This window comes from Pithys albifrons, chromosome 3 (genome assembly GCF_047495875.1).
Source record: "Pithys albifrons albifrons isolate INPA30051 chromosome 3, PitAlb_v1, whole genome shotgun sequence".
Taxonomy (NCBI): domain Eukaryota; kingdom Metazoa; phylum Chordata; class Aves; order Passeriformes; family Thamnophilidae; genus Pithys; species Pithys albifrons.
The window spans coordinates 14,399,076-14,413,474 of record NC_092460.1 but is presented as its reverse complement, the minus strand read 5'-3'; the positions used below and the strand labels follow the sequence as shown (position 1 = coordinate 14,413,474).

The 14,399-nt window shown below is 48.5% G+C and overlaps 1 protein-coding gene across 1 annotated transcript in view; it reads left to right on the top strand.

Annotated features, from left to right (window-relative positions):
• The first annotated feature begins 5,201 nt into the window (after positions 1–5,201).
• SFMBT1 (Scm like with four mbt domains 1) overlaps positions 5,202–14,399 on the top strand; it is a 73,011-nt gene continuing 63,813 nt past the window's right edge. The window contains exon 1 of the mRNA XM_071550553.1: positions 5,202–5,282. The gene's annotated coding sequence lies outside the window, so the exon portion shown is untranslated. The remainder of the gene's footprint in view (positions 5,283–14,399) is intronic.

The following is a 14,399-nucleotide window of genomic DNA, read 5'->3' as shown; positions in this document are numbered from 1 at the left end:
CTCTTCCCTTGTGTCTGGATTATGCTTCCTTTAAGGATTAACAGATTGTCTTTCACAAGACTGTCAGCTGAGCCTTTCACCAGCTTTAAAACTGACATAATTTGCAAGCTAACCAAAGTCTGAAAACAGGAAGAATAAAGCAGAAGTCCAGGGATGTAACTCAGTCACCCACAGAATGTTATTTTCTGGGTTAGACTTAGTCTGATTCATTGGCCACAGAAATGGCAACTGCAAATACTTCAGTGTATGTCTCTGGTTATTATCCCAGAAGTACAAACTGTACATTGCTGCCCATGGAAACAGAGAGCGTTGAAGGTTAAAAAGTCTTTGGCAAATGTTCTTTAACACTGTAGTAAAATAGTGTATATTTTGGAAGAAGACATGCAGTTCTAAGCTAACAGCTAAACATCAGCAGCATTTGCTGAGAAAGTCCCTATAGTTATGGAAAACTTAATGAGTTCAAACCACTGTGTTGAACTCCCTGTGGACAGTCAGAGTAACTTGGCTTGGTCTCAGCTCCCCTTTGGGCATCCTGGGCCATGTTGGTTTGCCCTGCAGCTCTTAGAATCATAGAATCATAGAATTGATTGGGTTGGAAAAGACCTCCAAGATCATCGAGTCCAATCCTTGGTCCAACTCCAGTCCCTTTACCAGATCATGGCACTCAGCACCACGTCCAATCTGCATTTAAAAATCTCTAGGGATAGTGAATCCACCCCCTCTCTGGGCAGCCCATTCCAATGCCTGATTACTCTCTCTGTAAAGAATTTTTTTCTGATATCCAACTTAAATTTCCCCTGGCAGAGCTTGAGCCCGTGCCCCCTTGTCCTATTGCTGAGTGCTTGGGAGAAGAGACCAGCCCCCACCTGGCCAGAACTTCCCTTCAGGTAGTTATAGACAGTGATGAGGTCACCTCTGAGCCTCCTCTTCTCCAGGCTAAACAACCCCAGCTCCCTCAGCCTCTCCCCATAGGGCTTGTGCTCCAGTCCCTTCACCAGCCTCGTTGCTCTTCTCTGGACTCGCTCCAGCACCTCTTCTAATGCCCCTATTTCCTTCACAAATACCAGTTTTGCCCCACTAAGGGGCTGGGTTGCAGACAAGGGTCACAAGGGGTCTAAGGATTTCAGAAGCACCCTTGGACTCTCTATGTAAGACACAAATAGTAATTCCAGTAAGACCAGTATATGTTACTCATATGTCTAGGTTAGTTCTAGTCTCACAACCTTTACTGGAGCAAATCTTCTACTCTAGAAGTAGGGACAAAAAGTTCTAATCAACTTGCAACTAATTTGAACTAATATATCCATAACTCAAAGCAATCACCTCTATGTTTTGCTCCTGCAAAATTTCTGTAACTGAACTATGCCCTCTTCACTGAGTTACATTTGAGTACAGGCACAGAACTGCAAACCCACACCAGTCCTGTTCCCAGTGCAGAGATGTGCCCATTGAGCCTGCTGTCTGTGCATGAGAAAGTTCCGTAGAGGCAGAGGGACTTCTCGACACTTGCAGTTTACAGGAGTGTAGTCTTAATTAATTTAGCAAAACAAAGGGAAACATTTCACTGAAAGGAGCAGAAAACCCTGCGTAGGGAAACTGAGGGATTCTTAAGCCCAGGTGTGATTATCCAACCCTGTTTGCCCAGCTTGAACATTTAAGCTTCAAAAAAGGTTTTCCTTAATATGAGGGAACAACAGAAGAAAAAGGTGGTGTGATGCTAACAATATATGTCACTTACTGGTTCAAGTGCTGAGGATTTAGGGAAAATTTGGAATCCATCTTTAATCATTTAATGTTAACAAGGAAAAGAAGTTTTTAATTACTAGGAGACTGATGATCCTAAAAGACGTGGCTTATTTTGCATGAAGCATTCCGATTTAATTTTGTAGCAGAAATGGCCTACCATGGTCTGCATCAAAACAAAAACTAGTGCTAAAATACAGTAGGAGGTTGCAGAGAAACAGGTGAACCATTGTGATTCTTGAGATTAGTGTGTTGCCAGTGGTAGCTGTGGTTGAAGAAATGGGACGTACTGGGAAATTTGTGGGTAGCCCAGACCTGGGAAGTTTCCCAGAAGCTCAGGAGCTGGCTGCTTTACAGGAACAGCATTTGTCACCTTTCTGGTGGGGCCAAAGGGGTGGACAGATTGCACTGAGTGAGCTGCTGGAAAAGGGGAAACCTTGGAGCAGGCTGGATGGCAAATAATCTTAGAAATAGAACAAGAGGCAAATTTTTTAAGGCATAGTATCTTACAGTGCTCTGGCACAATTGAGGGAGATGATCTATTGCCTGGAGTACCAGAAATGGGTTGGAATATAACAGCAAGAAGTCATGCACTTAAAGATTAATTAGAATAACCGTGAGAAAGCTCAGAGGTTCATCAAATGTGAGATTACAAGAGGAGGAATCCAGGTACATTATTGGTTGTAGGATAACTATGATGCCACTGTAATGTGGTCTTAAAAATGCTAATGTATTCTGGGATGCATCAAGTGAAGTATTTTCAGTAGACGGCGAGGTATTAATATCATGGTACAAGGCAGTTGTTAAGACCTTGTTTAGAACAGTGCACACAGGGTAGAAGGTATAGAGGACACTGGAAGACTGGAAAACCTATTTGGAGAGAAGATTAAAAATAAAGCAGAAAGACTGAGAAAGGGTGATCTAATTGCTATTACATTTTAGGTAAATCTCAGAGAGGCAAAATTATTCAATTTGAAGGGCAAAAATGGTAAAGAAAAAATAACTATAAATCAGTAGTGAATAAATTTACACTGGAAAACAGCAAGTTTCTAGTTTCAAAAGAGTGGATGCTAGAAAAGCCTTGAAGATAGAAGTAAGGCACCTTGGCTGTCTGAAGGCAGTGCCCAAATGGCAGCTTAGGTACCCAGTTTGTCCCCCAAACTGGCTAATAGACTGGTGTTGGGTGTTCTGTGTTCTACCATTCCTGCAAAGGGGATAAAAGGAGGCTTAATCCCCGTGTCATGAAATGTGTTTGCAGTGTGTTAGCCTCCTATTTCAGGAGGTTTAACACGCTAGAAAGTCCAGAAAATTAGGCTTCCTTTCCGTGTCTTTTTAACCTCCAAATCACCAGAGATGACACAAAGTTAAGGGATCACGGAGCTGGCCAGGGGAAAGTTCGGTGTACAGCTGCTCTTCTGTGACTGACGATTGATGGGATACAGTAGTCAGTATGCAGTGGCAAAATTGACTTTTTAGGTGTCTCACGGATCAGACTGGATGCATCACGTTTCTTTCCGCTGTTTATCTTCCCCCGAGCGTTCTGAAAGGGCATGTTTCTTGCTTTTGACGGACTGAGAACTTTGCGATACCTGACTTTGGCTGTTTTCTTCCTGTTGCAAACTGGTTTGGGGCTTTTGAAGCACAAGTCCTAAGTTCTCAGAGGCTGTGCTTTGGAAAGGGGGCGGCTGCCGCGATGTCCTGGGGGACCCGGGGACACAGGCTGTCTGGCCGGGCTGGCCCGGGGCTGCCGCGAGGGTGTCTGCCGGGACTCATTAGGCGGTGCAGCAGCAGTTTAATTTGAATCGTTAATTGCTGCGTGCAGGACCGGGAGCGGCGGCGCTCGGCGGGGCCGGGCGGATCGGCATGGCGAGACCCCCCTCTAGCGGATGGCCTGGGCCTCGCCCGCCCCTCGGCGGGAGCGGGAGCGGGAGCGGGAACGGGAACGGGAGCGGGAGCCGGCGGGCCGCCGCAACGGGAAACGGAACCGCGGGGCAGAAGCGCTCCAGCCCGTGCGGGACCCTGCGCCGCACAGCGAACGCTGGGGCGGCTCGTGCCGGGAGCGGGCGCCGCTGTCCCGGGCGGGCAGTGCTCCCTCCCGAGCGTGACGGGAAACGCCGCCGCTTTTTTACTTTAAGCCAGTGGGAAGCGGAGGTTCCTCATCCGCGTGGAGAGAAACATCTGTCCTGCGGCAGAGGGTGCGTGGCCGGGCACATTCTGCCAGGCATCGCGCCGTGTCGCTCGGTACTAAGCGGAGCCCGGCGCGTCTCCGCGGAGCGGAGTGTGCGATCTGCCCGCTGAATGCGTAACGAGCGACTTCGCGGTGCCATTCGTTTTTCCTGCCCACTGTTCCGGCGCTGACACTTCTCTGGCACTTCTCTGCTCCAGAGAGAAACCACTACAGCTCTCTCGAGCCGCCCGCTCTTCCCCTCGGAGCACTTATTTCGGGTCGTTAGCAACTGGTGTCCACCACACCGCGAGGGCACCCGGGCATGAATCAGCCTCGGTGCCAGCAGGGCTGGGAGAGCCGGCCGAGCGCCCGCGGCCCCGGAGCGCGTCCCTGCGAGCGGAGCGAAGCGAAGGGGAGCGTGGCCGCAGCGCTCTCGCCGCCGTGTCGGGCCGCCGGGCGGGCGGATGCGCTCCCGGGGAGCGCAGGGGCTTTCTGCGCTCAGCTCCCGCTGACTCCGCTGCCGCCCGGGGGCTCTTTGCTGGCCCCCGCCTCGGTGCAGATCGACCGCGCAGAGCGGGGCGGGGGGCTCTCGCTTTCGGCCTCTCCGTCCCCCCCGCACGGGCAGGAGCGGCGCGGTGTTGCACAACCCTCTTCCTTTTTCTTTCGCTTCGCTGCGCCGTGGGCCGCGGCGGCGAGTGCGCGGGGCGCCGGTCCCCGCCCTGCGCGGGGGGGACGGCACGGCCGGTGCCGCCCGCCCGATCCCCGCCAAGCGCGGCGCTGGCGCAGCCCCACGGGGTGGGCACCGCCGGTCTCCGCGCCCCAGCCGGCGGGGCGGCTCATCTCCGAGGGGGAGGGGAGGCTGAACACTCGCCGGGGCGCGGCGGGATGGAGCCGGGGCCGTGCATCCCGAGGCGGGCAGTCACCCACCGCCGGGCTGTGCCCCTTCCCGCGCCGGCCGGGCAGGGCAGGGCACAGCAGGGCAGGGCGAGGACCCGCCCAGGCGGAGTCGCGGCGTCGGTGCGTCCCGTTACAGGCGGGCGAGCCCGCGCTGCCCGCGGCGCGGCGGGAGCAGGTGTCCGGGGGCAGGAGCCCGGGGCGGCGCGGCGGGGGCGGGACCGCGCCCCGCGGGGCCGGGCGGCCGGGCGGCCGGACGGACAGACAGATGGGCGGCCGGCGCGGCGAGGCCTCGCAGGAGGGACCGGAGCGCCCGAAAAGCAGCGAGGGGAGGGGAGGGCGGAGGGGCGGGAGGGGGGAGCGGGCTCTGGCGGGCGCATGCGCTCTGGCGGGCCGTGCCATATTGGAATGAGGCGGTGAGCGGAGCGCCGGGAGCCCGAGCCCGGCAGCGGCGCAGGGCTGGAAAAACTCCCCGCAGGTGAGGCGGGAGGCGGCGGCGCCCGTGCGCGGGCGGAGCGGCCCCGGGCGCAGCTGCTGGGGGCGTTTTGCCGGCGGGGCGTGGGGGCCCGAGGGTTTTTCCGGGCTCCCGAAGTTTGGATGCGGGAAAAAGGCGGCGAGGCAGAAGAAGGAGGAGGAGGAGGAGAGGAGGGGGGGGAAGAGGCAGGCGGAGCGCGGCGGGGAGGCGGCGGCGGCAGCGCGGGAGGACGCGCCTTCGGCCGCGCCGAGGAGCGATGCGCGGGGCTGGCCGGGCGCGCCGCGCAACTCTGCGCGCTCCCGCCGGGGCCCCGCGGCGTCCCGCGGCCGCTCCGCTGAAGTTGCGCTCCCGGCCGGCCCCGGGGACGCGCCCGGCCCCCGCGGGAACTTTGTGCGCGCCGCTCCGGTGGGGCCGGTCCCTGCCCGCGCCCGCGGGGAGCCGAGACCACCGAGCGCCTCCCGCTCGCCCCCCGCCCCCTCAAAATGGCGCTGGAAGGGGACCTTTAAACCCCGCGCCGCTCCGCACCCCGCTCCGCACCGCGCTCCGCTCCGCTGGCCACGCGTCCCGCCCGGGGCAGCGCCCGCCGCCGCTCCCCGTCAAGCGGCCCGTCGGCGAGCGGCTCTCGCCTCCCGTTCTGTGTGTGTGTGTGTGTGTGTGTGTTTCGGGGGGAGAGAGGGGCGGGCACCGCCTCCGCGGCCGCGCCGCCGGTTCTCCCGCAGCGCCGCCGCCCGTGCTGCGGGGCCTGCGCTGCCGCGGGGCCGGGCATTGTGTGCGCGCCGCGCCCGCCGCTCCGCACCTCCGGAGCCACCGACAGCCTTTGTTTCTCGGGAATCGCGCTGCACTGCCCGCCGCTCCTGCACCTGAAGCCGTAAATCGGGCGGCGGTGACACCGCCGGGGATGCCCCGGGACGCCAAGTTGGGGCTGGGCAGGAGGGAGCGGCGCCGGGGCAGCGGCGGCGGCGGGAGGGTCCCGCCCGGGCAGCGCCCGCTGGAAGCGGGCGGGCGGAATGCCCGCATCGGAAGGACTGTGCAAGTTTTCCGTCTGTGGCTTTTTGCAAACTTGCTACGCAAGGGCCCCCCACCCGTCCCCCTCCGCGGTGGAAATAATGAAAGGAGAAGAAAAACAACGCGGGCAGTTCATTGTGAATTTTTAACTACGTTCGCTATTGCAGTTCCACAAGGCCCTTATTTATTCAGAAATAGGCCAGTGATGCCTGTTTCACAGTCACATGTGTGCTTTAGCAGAACAATTGTATCTACTTTGGAGAAACTTGTTGCCATTATAATGTGATTTTACATGGTAACCTTCATGTCTGACAGTTTTACCCACTCTGACGCCAGAATTCTGGTGGGAGAGGTTTTACAGCAAAAGAAAAGGCCTACCTTGCTGTTTCTTTGCTGTTCCTTCCTTCATGGGAGCTGGCTGCTGTCAGTAGCCCAGGAGGTTACCATAGCGAACAGTTCCCTAAGGCACAATTTAAGGTGCACCGTGCGAAACTCTTGCTGTAGAAAAAGATCATCCACTTTGTAACTTTAGGAATGTCGTTGTTGCAACTTACTTAATGTTTACAAGTATGTGAACTAGTCAGAAGCATTTGCTTTGTAAAAGAAAAAGTTGTTAATGGCAAATAGTATCGTTCTCAGAGGAGCAGGGGCTGTAACTTTGTAGCGCCTGCAGCACCCGGCAGGATGGATTCCTGATCTGCCTACGGTGTGTGATTGCTGTTTGAAAACAGCCAGCTGTTGGGGCAAAGTAAATCAATGTCAGGATGAAAATAGATCAATTAAATGAAAATATAGCTTTCCTGTGTGGTAGGTGCTAATGACATGGATTTTACAATTAAAAAAAAAAGAGTAAGAAATTGTTTATCTATATAAAAGATCATCTCTAGGGACAGGACTTAGTGGGCTTCCTGCCTTCAATTCAGCCACTTCCTCTTTTGCGCTTGGTTTGTGAATTGTTGCTGTGATTGAGGGATGAGAATGAAATCTGGTTCTTCCCAGAACCTACATTAGTGGAAAAAGGGGAAGATTCTTTTAGACAAGACAGATAACCAAATAAAACTAATAGAGCTCCCTACCTTTTTTGTGACTGACAGCTAAGAGGTAGCATGGAAGTGTTGGAGGATGGCTTTGCCGGTGTTTGGTGTGTTCGTGCTGGGCAGTGACACCGGGAGACTCCGGTATCCTGTTACATGCACGTGTTCTCCACAGGAGACAGCAGTGCAGGAGAGATAGCAGAGAAACAGTGGCAGATCTTTGTGGTTATTGATCTGTATGGGTTTTCCCTTGCCCTTTTTTTTCCTCTCTACTATTAATTTGCCGGTATTCAGTTGTCTTATCTGATTCTTAAACCTGTTAAATTTCCTAAGCAATTGCTATGTGGAAAAGGTGGATTAAGCGTAAGCTGACATGTTAATGACTGATAGAGTTTGTATGGTGTAATCTTTACATTCTGGGAACCCTTTCACTGTCTCATGGGGAAGATGTTAATGTGTATTGCAAAAAAACCCCATTTGTCATAGTATGTTTTGGTAACCCTTTAGAGGTTTTTTTTTTGTTGTTTCATGGCACACCAGTGACAGCTGTAGACCTTAATTTTTCTGTCATGCTTGCTTTTTGAATACACTGTATTTGGAAATCACTTTAACATCATTGCTGTGCTTCCACTTGCTAAGTTTGGCCATGGCATGATCATCATGCAGTGATGCAGACATCAATACAGTCATTTTGCACTGGCTTGACTTAAGTAATTGTCCTACAACTGATGCACTTGAGACGCATGGCAACTTAATTACACGAACATGCTGACAGTGAAATGACTCACGTTAAATTCACTAAAGTGTCCTTTAAGTGCATGAGAAATTTAAACCTGGGAGGTGTTTAGCAAGGGACATTTTGGGGAGAGAGCTTCCAGTGCTTAAAAACACAGAGCTTGCATCACATCCATCGTTCCTATAATAACATGGCAGTCTACGGAATAGTCTTCTGATTTGGTACCTTGACCTTTTAAGTGTGCCCCTCTGTGTCTGGTAGATTGGTCATTGACTAAAACAGTGTAGTCTGTGTATGTTACAAATGTTTTCTGGAGCTGTAACATCTTTCTTTTGTGGTGTTCATCTGACTCATCTTGCTTGATGAGTAGCAGATTTTATGTGTCATCTTTCTTTTGGTAGCTTTGAGCATCAATGTTGATGCTGGTAGTGGACTTGACTTTGTGCTCCTTTCCTCCTCCTCTTGGGAAGTGGCCATCATGTTTTAGGTCATAGGTTTAAACTTGAGGTGGGTGTTGTTTAAAGCTTTTGGGTTGTTTGTGGGTTTTTTTCCCCTCTCAAGATCACTTTCTTACTGGAGAAGCCAGGGGATAAAATAAAGGGGAAGGGTGTTGATTGTTTTGTTATGATTCAAATGTTTGTTGAAATTGTCCTGAAGGCAAACATGGTGTCAGTGTGCATGATCCTGAAAGGAAAATTTAGCAGTTTGCATTCTCCAACTTCAGCAAAAGTTGAAAATGGAAGTAAATATTTATCTGAATTTTATAGTAATATCTTAGGATTTTTAAAGCCGTGATAGGAATGTAATGATATTTTAATGTAATTATATATTTTTCTAACTTTAATGTATAATTCTTTCCACTGCTTGGTTTTCTTTATATTGATAAAGCTAGGAAAGAAACATTGAGTTGTTAATTAGTGCTCATTTGATTTTAAAATAGTTTTGGTTCTAAGGATACAGAATATATAGACATATATATGTATATATATATATAAAAAGTTGGTATATTTTATGTTCACTCTGTATCCATGTCAGTTTTTCCTCCCTTTTCCTGGACTTTGCTGAAAACCTTTGTGGATTTATGGTGATAATAGGAGAATAATAATAATAATGGTGTAATAATAATTATTATTATCATAATAATAGTTATAATTATGTATTTCCCCCTATTTTATGGGTGAGATTGTATTTTTTAATTGTTCTTAGCAAAGGCTGGTCTGTAGAATTAAACTATTACAACATGAATTCTACTCTGCATTCTTAATAGGCATCTCTTAGGGGAATTACATGTTTGAATATTTTAAATGTCCCCCTGTGAGAAGGAGAGTGTGAGCTCAGGCTGTAATAAGATATTCTGCATATCGGTTGGGACTCTCCAGGTAACTCTCCACATCCCTGGGAAATCAGTGAATTTTAACTAATGTAAAGCTGCACAGTAGTTACCGAGTCCTACGTGAATGCTTTAAAACCCTTTGAAGCTGGAAAGCAGTAAGTCTTCAGGGCAGCTTCTGCTTTGTTTGTTTTGGAAGTGTTGGATTATCACCCACAGACACCACTGAGGAGCATTTCACTGGGAACTGTGCAAATAAGGAAGGCCTGGGAGCCCCAGGAATAAGGAAACCTGTGACCCAAGGTCTCTTTCTTCCTCTGTCTCCTCCTCGTCTTTTTCCTTCCTTATCTCTTCTGGATTCTTTGCAGTGTTTCTGTGCATCTTTCAGTGGAGTCAGTGATGTTTAGATTTATTTTCCCTATGAAAATAAGCATCCTATTACAACACTTGTAGGATCTGAGTGTCACTGAGACCCCTACCCCTCGGTCACCTTTTGTTGATGGGGTTTGAGAAGAGTCACAAGAGGACAGGCAGAAAACTGTGTACACGCACACATTCCAAATTAATCCCAGGAGCCCTGTTTCTGAAGAAAACCAGGTGAGCAATAATAATAGAGCCTGAAGTAAAGAGAACTTCAGTGAGGTTTGCAACAGAATAACCATCTCTCCTGTAGGTGCCTGACTCTAGTACTGGGATTTCTATTCTTTCAAGCTGTCCTTTGTTTTAATAAGACAGAGCAGCCTTAAGTGATAAAAGGTGCTGCATGGATTGCTTCTTCTAAATAATGCACAAATAGGAGTTTTCCCTTCACTTAAAGTGTGTGGGAGCCATAAGTGTTTTGTTTGGAGTTTTTTCATCCACTGGGATTTGACACATGGACAGGTTGCAAATGCTCACCTATAGTGCAGGTGAGTTTCTGGCTGCAGAAATCTTAGCAATTTGTTCAGCGGATGTGGACATTTAGAATGTGATTATTGTCCCTAGAGTCACCCCCAGCAGCAGCTTGCTGGTTTTCAGGGTCATTGTTTATATTGCTATGGCACTTCATTTACACCGGTTTATTTGCTGTTACACTTGAGGACACTCTTGTTCACTACAGCAATGATCTCTTTCTTCAAACTGATGAGTTGGGAAGGAGATTAGTGGAATGTGGTGTTATCTGAAAATGATGCAGCTATTAACCCAGCTTTAAGATTCTCTGAGAGTACTGATGAGCGAGAAGAGATGCATCTTGGATTAGTTGTTTTCTCTAAGAGTAAACTGGGCAGGCTGGGTGACGTCCCCTCTCATTTTGGATGATTGGAGTTCAGGGCTCTCAGCATATCTCAAGAGGTGCTCTGTCTCGCAGAACTGGGTCATTGGTTGAAAGTAATGATGTTGGTGGGGAACCCTGCAAGGTTTTGCTGTTTGTCACTTAATCTTTTTCAAGGATGTAAGGGACTGGAGCAGTATAGTGAAGTAGATATCAAGTAGATTGGGGAAGATGAACTTCATCTTGACGTATTTAGAGGATGTAGTCGCTATTTCTCCTGGGGATGGGTGACAGAAAGGCATAAATAGCACCTTCTGATTTGTCATTGTTTCCAGAAGAAACCAATCAAGTCAGGAAGTGGAGGCACTTCCCCTCTGGTGGGTGCACATTTATTACCAATGGCTCTCAGGTCTGTGGGTGTCTTGCCTCTCCATACTGGAGTCAGTGCTGCCCTGGCATTTCTTATCTTTTTCTTGATCTCTTGACCTGGGAAAATATATAAAAGTGGAAGATTTTTTTTTCCCTATTTGGTAATTTTTTTTGTTGCTTGGCTGAAGGAAATACATTTAGAACACCTACCTCCTCAGGAGCTGTAGTAATGTGCAAGTTTGCAGCTCCAGCATGTGCACTTTGCTCTCTGCATGGGGAGCTGTGGCCTCTGGTTTAAAAAAAGAAAGTTATTTGTCTTGAAATCATAAAAAAAAAAGATTTTTAAATTTAAGGACTGTGAAACTCCATTATACTGCAAAGCCTTGTGTGAAACTGGAGTGGGGTTTTGTAAGTATCTTTCTTGTCAAAGCATCTTCTGTTGAAAGGAGGCCAACATTGGCCTCAGTGCCCAATAACTTTGCTCTGAGAATGGGGACGTGGTGCTGTGAAAACTGTGGTGTTTCAAAGCTGTACAGAGAAATGCTGGAGAAGCCTGACAGATGTAAGTCACTCTCATATATATTAGTATTTATTTTTCCCTAATGTTGAGTTCTTAATATGCTCCCATTCATGTGTTAAGTCCTGAATTGCTGGAATGGTGTTTTCGAGTAAATTCCAGGATCTGTCATTGGGTTCTCAAAGAAACTTCCAGGTGGGAATGCTGAGCAGGGAGGTAGAGGGAGAACATGGGATGCTTCCTGGCAGCTGGGCCAGCAGAACTCACAGAACACAGAGCCTAAAAAAGAAATTATTAAAGAAGGCAGTGATTCCTTGCAGGATTAACTCTGCTCATTGCTCTCTAATGTGTTACTATGAGGGTTAAACTAATGGCCCTAAGAAATAATGCAAGTTCAGGATCAGTCAGAAGTGTTACATATAGAGCACTAATTGGCCAATTGAACCGAGCTAATCAACGACTTTTAAATGAATGTGTCCATGGGCACAGGCACAGGAAAATCTTCCCCTCTTCCAGGGAAGGTTTTTCTCTTTTATTTGCAAAACAAGACTTAATCAATTTAGCTGTGAGGCTTTTTAGTCCAGTGGCCAAGAGCAAAAGTCTGCTTTTTCAAGTGGTTATTTTCTGTCTGAAGTTATTTGTTAAACTTTTTTTCATAGATTTTGAAGCGGGAGGAGGAACTGAATTTTGAATTCCCCTTTATGTTGTGGCCAAATCTTACATTTTGAAGTTATTCCTTAGCAAATTTAAACATATGTTTTGTCACGTGTCTTAATTAAAACTGGTGTATTTAGGGAAGTGGCTTTGTCAAAGTACATGAGTCCAGTTTATTGTGATAATAAGCCAGCCCTAGATAATTGTAGCCTTGCTGCAAGTAGAGGGAGTGTGGCCAACAGTTACTTTGTTTGTTTTGGGTTTTTTTGCCAGTTCATCTTATGAAAGAAAGAGATAATGAGTGGAAGCTGAAGAATCAGGGAAGATTGCTTCTTCTTCTAGTCTTTGTACAAGAAGTAAGACAGGAGCATAACAGCTGGAAGGAGAGGATGAATTATCATTCTTATGATTATCCAGTAAGAAGTACAGTATCTTTTTATAGTAAAACCAAGTTCTTTATTTCAATATTCAGGTTTGATCTTTTGCATTTATACTTTGTTTCCAAACAGTGATTGCATCTTACTGGGAACTATTCTTACATTATTGAGAAATTGCAATGTTATGTCATTTAATAAGCTTTCATTTAAATAAATTTATATAAATGCTTTCCTTTTGTGCTGTTACGTAGATAATGACATCAAAATGTGCTTCGTTAGTCTTGATCATTCTTACATGCAAATGTGAGAATAGATAATATTACAGAACAAAATAACAACTGCCTATCAATTAGTGAAGGAATCTTTATAGAAGAATAGCAGCATTGATGTCCTGAAGGGAAAGCTGGGTCACAGTGGTTACAGTGGTCAGGCTGGAGGAGTCTCTGAATCAAGCAGTGGTTTTGGGATTTCAAAGACTAATAGTGTATGATTTCTTTATTATCTACCCAAAAGGGAGAAATCTGCCTTACTGCAATGCAGGAACTTGTATCTGACAAGCAATATGGCAAAATTCACTTCAGTGTGTACAATTAATCCTTCTGAGCTTCTGCCTTAGCCGTGAGATTTGAAAGAGAAATGCCAGTGTAGTGGCTGGTGGAGGGGCCTGGGAGGTTTCTCTGCATTGCTGGAAGAAGTGGCTTCAGGTCTGCCTAAAATTGTGAGGAGCAGAAAAATTGCCATAATGTGTCAGATCAGTAGGACACCTGGTGCTGTGTCTCACCTCAGAAATCTTCTGAAATGGGGCTAAGAGCCCAGTCCTTCAGCTGCACAGGAACCAGTGATTTGACCTGTTCTCTGCCATTTGTCTGATCCTTTCTGAATCCACAACTTCTGTGGTTGGGAGTTTGCAGTTTATTATGTGCAATGTGAAAAGGTGCTCAGTTTGTGTTTTCTGGTTCCTCGTGGTAGGAGAATTAGTGAATAACCTTTCTTTGTTCATACTAGTTTAGATTTTGCACATCTTTTGTACTCTGCTGTAGTGGCAGCTTTCAGCTCAGAGAAGGACCCTGGTTTGTTGTACAGAAGATGCTGAAGGTGCTGTCCTGGATCAAAACTAGCATGACCAGCAGGCCCAGGGCAGTGTCCCTTCCCCTGGACTCTGCTTTGGTGAGGCCACACCTTGAGTGTTATGTTCAGTTCTGGGCCCCTCAGTTCAGGAAAGAGATTGAGGGGCTGGAGCGAGGCTGGAGAAGGGACTGGAGCACAAGTGCTGTGGGGAGAGGCTGAGGGAGCTGGCGGTGTTTATCCTGGAGAAGAGGAGGCTCAGAGGTGACCTCAGCACTGTCTAGAAATGCCTGAAGGGAAGTTCTGGCCAGGTGGGGGTTGGTCTCTTCTCCCAGGCACTCAGCAATAGGACAAGGGGGCACGGGCTCAAGCTCTGCCAGGGGAATTTGAAGTTGGAGAGCAGAAAAAACTTCTTTGCAGAGAGAGTGCTCAGGGATTGGAATGGGCTGCTCAGAGAGGGGGTGGATTCCCCATCCCTGGAGGTTTTTAAACTGAGATTGGATGTGGCACTGAGTGCCATGATCTGGTAAAGGGACTGGAGTTGGGCCAAGGGTTGGACTTGGACCAAGGGTTGGTCTTTTCCAACCCAATCCATTCTATGATTCTATGAAGCCAAAATCTCCAGCCTCTCTGCGTGTGCAGTGCTGGGCTGGGCAGGGCTGCTCTTGCTGGTTGGGGCTATTTCTTGACCTTGCTGTAAAACTGGATTGTACATCCATCTCCTTTAGTACAGAAGTATTTTTCAAGCCTCTGATGTTCTTTGTTACCTTTTTTGTGCATC